Consider the following 5,335-nt stretch of genomic DNA (forward strand, 5'->3'; position numbering starts at 1 on the left):
CCCCCGAGTGCGGCCGCCCGCCCCGCGCCCCCGCCCTGCCGCCGCGGCCGCCGCTGGGCCTGCCGCTCACCCTAGCTTGACTCCCCGCGAGGACGGCGCGGAGCGGCGAGGAGGAGGAGCCCGGGAGGAGAGCTAGGAGGGCGAGGCGGGGGAGGGGGCCGGAGGGAAGCGCTGGCTAGGAACCGAGGGCTCCTCGCTAAAGTGCCCGCAACGCCGGGAAGCGTCCACAGGACCCGGTGCCGGGAGACGGCTAGGAGGCCGCTCAGGGAAGCACGACGACTTCAACGATGACGCAAGAGTCATGCAAAATTATACATATATATTGAAAGTCCACCCGGAAGGCAAGAGCCATCCTATCGGCCTCTAAGTGCACAAGGGAACTAGAAATCAAAGAGAAAGAAAGGCCAAGAGGATTAAAAAAATAATTTAGAAGGCGTCCGGAGTGGGGGTGGGGGTCTTGAGCTGGAAGGCAGGGACTCCTGGTTTATTGCTTAGTCTCCCCCACCACCCCCACACCTTTCACAGCACGAGCTTGAATCATTTTCTATAAAACTGGTGACTAAGAGAGAGACAGCGTGTCGAACCGTTGAAGCACCCCCAACCAGCCAGAAAAGGGACTCCGGTCGCCGCAAATGTACCTGTGCTCCCCCTGGAGGTGACATTCTCCTAGGCCCCCTTTAGGTCTTAAGTGTCCCTCCTAGGGATTCTGTTGTGATGTCTGAGAAGTGATACCCTCACGTGCCTGTGATCCAAGCAGCATCCCCCGCCCCTCTGTCTGGCATAGCAAGAAAACACCCGTCTGGCCAGGTCTGGTTCTCCAGCCAACACTGCTGCTTTGAACATTGGGAAGTGGAGGTAAGAGTGCATTCCACGCTGACACGGCACCGCACCCCTGTCCCCAGCTTGCTGACTTGAGGGAAATTGCTTCCTTTCATCGATTCACAGCATTAGAAAATGCTGTGTTGAGAAGCAGCATGGAGGTCATTTGGACCATGGCCCTTAGGTTTTAGGTGAGTAAACTGCTAAGAGAGGTGATGTGGTTATCCAAAGGCTTCCAGCTACTCTTGGCATTCAAGGACTTGATGCACAATTTAGGAAATGTGCATCTCTATGTCCAATCTCCCAGGAAGACATAAAGGGTTATTGGAAATTTCTTGTGGATCCATATTAAGCATCTCTCCAGATCCCACCCAGTGCATCTGAGAGTAGGTATATGCCGCCCTTTATGCTGTGAGTTTGGAAGATACTTTGTATGCATTGGATGACAGGAAAAGTACAATGCCTCAAATTCAAGTGTTGCCACTTTTTCTTAAAAGGAAAGAGAGGAGGGCTTGTCTCACTATTTGTTTGCAGTACCATTTGCTCAGGCAGCATTTTGAGGGCTAGTATACTAGAAGGAGGATCTACCAGAAGAAGTTAAGGAACTTCTGGAGGGCACTGAGCCAGAAGAGCTGAATTTGGTCCCAGCTCTCACATGAGTTAACAGTGTTACCTTGAGAATGTCACTTCCCTTCTTTGGGCCTCAGTTTTCTGTTCTATAAATATAAGCTCATTGCACAGGGACCCTGGGCTCTGGGTGCTGTGGGAAAAGCTCTGGGAATGTCAGTGCACTCCAAATGGGGAACTGATGTGGGATGAATCATTCAGTAGTGACTTCACTGGTGACAGTGACCTCATTCCTTTGGCCCACAGTAATGCCAAATGGTCTGCCAGGAATACTTAGAACTCTGGGACCAATCCCATCTTGGTGTGGATTTGGAATGCCCCCATGTCAGCCCTGACTGCTTTAGCTGGAGGACCAAACAGCCCTGGGCAGTAAACTTGCTTTCCCAGGGGCAAAGAAGATGATGCCCCAATTGGTCAAAATAAAAAAACAAAGGCAGTTCTCAAATGTTAGGATTTGAGGAACAGGAAGGAATTCTGTTTCTAAGCATCTCATAGGATCTCTGCTTGCTTTTTTCCCTTTTGTTTGAACTGCAAGTGTTGAGACAGACACAGGTCTGTGTGAGAACAGAGAACTTTTCTACGTGGCCTTCTCCTTCTCTTTTCCCCCTACTCCCTCCTTCCTCTTCGTCATTGATTCATTCAGTATTCCGTTTAACAAGTGTGTATTGAGGTCTACTAGAAGCCACGCTTTATTCCTGGACAGGGGACGAAGAGCTGGCAAGCCACAGTCACTGGAGGGGGAGCGGAAAGGAACTGATGAGCAAACAGATAATTACTACATAATATGATTGGTGCTGTGGTAGAGAATAAAGAACAGGCTTCTGGAAATGCAGAGGAGGTGGTTGTGCATAGCCTGGGTGTGCTAAAGGATTTGTAGAAGCAGTGTCATTGGTCTGGGGTTTAAAAGGCTAATAGGAGAAAGGGGGAAATGCCTGGAGGGTAAGTCAGTCCTGCTCCATGACAAGAAGCAAATACAACCTCCTGGTAATGGTGAATCATCTAAGGTGAACAGAAGGCAGGGTTAGTGATGCATGGGAACCATTTGTATGTAACTGTGTGACATATGATGCAGCCAGTCCAGGGGCTTCTGAAAGCCACATTAAAGCCTCCTGAAGGCAGGACCCCTCTGGTTGGACAGTCTGTGCACTGTACAAAAGTGAAGGCTAGGACAAAGGACACCACTAAAGGGGAAATCTGGCCCACAGCTCTGGCTCAAGGCTGTGTCCATTACAATAAAGAGCATTTTTCTCTTTTTACAGATGTGACTTCTCTTTGTCAAACTCTGTGCCCATTGCGTGTGCATCTACCCAGAGGGGTGACACTGCATAGCAAGAGATGAAGGCAGTACTGAGGCAAGCAGTGGTCGCAAAAGCAAGGATGTGATGGATGGACGAGACAAGAATTTGCAGTGCAAATTGCCTTGTTCTGCACCCAGCCACTGTCCTGGGGAGTTGTTGGTTTATCTCTCCGGAACACCACCATTTGCTTCTGCTCAGTGTTCTTTCTGATTTCATCTCTGTAATTGTGTGGTTTACATGGAAGCTGCTCCTTATACTTCTTGCCCTGATACCTGTGGATTGGCCCTAGGAGAGTACTAATGTAAGATGAGATAAGCAAAACCCTTTCCTAAACATTTTGAATTTGAGATTCATAAGAGTGTCCTCTCTGTTACAACTAAACTGGATAATGTGGCCCTGGAAGATGTTGGCCATTCATGAAATAGCCAAATAGCCAAGAAAATGAAACTAAATTACAAAAAGAAGTAAAGATGGAAAGATGACCGAGGGTTGTGGCTCAGTGGTAGAGTGCTCATCTAGCAAGTGAGAGGCACTGGGTTCAATCCTTAGCACCACATTAAAATAAATGAAATAAAGGTATTATGTCCATCTACAACTTTAAAAAAATTAATAAAGGAAAAAATCTTGCCCAAAGTTACACAGCTATTTCAAAATGATTTGTCGTCAAAGCTCATACTGCTTGCCTTGTTCTATACTGATCAGGGACCAAAAATTTTTGTAGGAAAGTAGCAAGTTCGTGTCTGTCATTTGAGAACATTCTGGGACTGAAGTATAGATGTGGAAAGTAGGAGAGTGATGCGGAGAGAGATCATGTGAGTCTGAACCAAGCATGGCCATGAACAGGAAGAGGAGAGCATGGGTTTCAGTTGTATTTAAATGATAGAATTCATAGGGTTTCATCACAGTGTGGAGAGGGTTTTCATTACTACCTTCATTACCACACTTCCACAAGGACTGTTTCTTGACCCACTTATTGAACAAAAGCCTGGGACTTTCTGTGATCATATCAACTTCGTTCATCCCTAAACCAATCATGGTGGCCAGCAAAAAGTCAGGTGGCTGTTGCCTTAGGCTAGGGGTACTGTCCATCCCTAAACTCATCATGGTGACAATTGGTCCTGATTTGGTCCATCAGTCATTTCCACCCAGGCATGAGATTTCATTCCTATCCAGATTCTATGGTTCTTGCAAACGGAGTGACAGGTGTGTGCTGGGGGGCATCTATGCTGGGGAGGCAACCAGCAATATCCATTATACCTAGATGTTGCCCACCTTTCAATGTATCTCCCCCCACCCAGCTACAATGGAAATAAAGGATCTGAGGAGGAAGCCGATGTCAAGGTAAGAAGGATCCATGTCAAATCCATGGTTTGTTCCAGATATCAGCCAGTTTTTCAGTACTGGAGTCCATGCAGTCTCCAAACCCCTCATTCTAAGTCTACCTCCTCTTCTCTCTCTGGCCCTCCTTCTTAGAGATTATTGATGAGTAAATAAAATGAATATCACCATTTTACCCTGGTGCTGTGTTACTTGTCCATGATGCTTCTTTTCTGCCACACATGCCCCTTATCTTCAAACTACAGCCTTTTCACTCCCCACGGCTCTCTAGGATTTCCTTCATAGCGTTATGCCATATGCCATACGTCTTTCTCTTTTCCTTCCCACTAATGCCTCCCATCTTCCTCTTTCCTCTCTTAAGACTCAGATTTCATGTACATTGCACAATGTTTTGAGTTAAGGTATTCATGTAATCTTAAACACTGCAGCAATTGCCTAAAGCTCAATGATCATTAAAGATCAGAATGATTGGGAAAAAAAATTCAACAAGATTGCCTCACTTTGGGGCTGGGATTGTGGCTCAGTGGTAGAGTGCTTGCCTAGCAAGTGTGAGGCACTGGGATCAATTCTCAGCACCACATATAAATATAGAAAGGTCCTAATAAACTAATAAAATATTTTAAAAAAGGTTGCCTCACTTGGTTTTCATTTCCAGATGGAATGTATCTAGACTCTTTTTTTCCCCAGTTAATTACCTCCCAGAAACTCAAACATGTGCTCCAGCCTCTGAGAATTTGGGCTCCAGTAACTTTAAATGGTTTGCCATCTTCATTTCTGTCTACTGAGGCAACCTGAGATCAGGATACCAGTCTTTAGGACTGGTCGCATCACAACCCATTGCTGAACTAATTATAGGAAAGGACACATTCTAGAGGTTGCTGGAGTGAAATATGTGATCTGAAGGGGTGGTCCCCTTCCATAAACTCCAATATATCACAGCCACCCTTCTAGGAATTAAAATATCAATTTTACCCTATACTTCAGTTCCAAGACTCACTTGTGCCTATTCCTCCACAATGGATGTTTTGGCCACTGAATATCAGAACCACCTTTCAAGTAGGAGAATCTTCTACTTTGCAAGGCTTTGTGGGAAGAAAAGAGTAGCTCGGATAAGAGCTGGAAATTTCAGATTCTTGATTTCCTTGACAGGCTCAAGAGCTAGTATCACTCGGGTTAAATATAAGGCATCCTCTCTGCAGGGGCAGCTTCAGTGGTGGGTACACAATTCAGTTCCTGACACAGGAAGTGGCACA

At 46.4% G+C, this 5,335-nt stretch overlaps 1 long non-coding RNA gene across 1 annotated transcript; it reads left to right on the top strand.

The window, feature by feature from the left end:
• The first annotated feature begins 35 nt into the window (after nucleotides 1-35).
• Nucleotides 36-4,254, top strand: LOC125617179. Its single transcript, XR_007348084.1, has 2 exons — nucleotides 36-855; nucleotides 2,706-4,254. It is a non-coding gene; the product is annotated as an uncharacterized LOC125617179 (long non-coding RNA).
• The last annotated feature ends 1,081 nt before the right edge of the window (nucleotides 4,255-5,335 follow it).

The sequence above is a fragment of the Marmota marmota genome, unplaced genomic scaffold (assembly GCF_001458135.2).
Source record: "Marmota marmota marmota unplaced genomic scaffold, marMar, whole genome shotgun sequence".
Taxonomy (NCBI): Eukaryota; Metazoa; Chordata; class Mammalia; order Rodentia; family Sciuridae; genus Marmota; species Marmota marmota.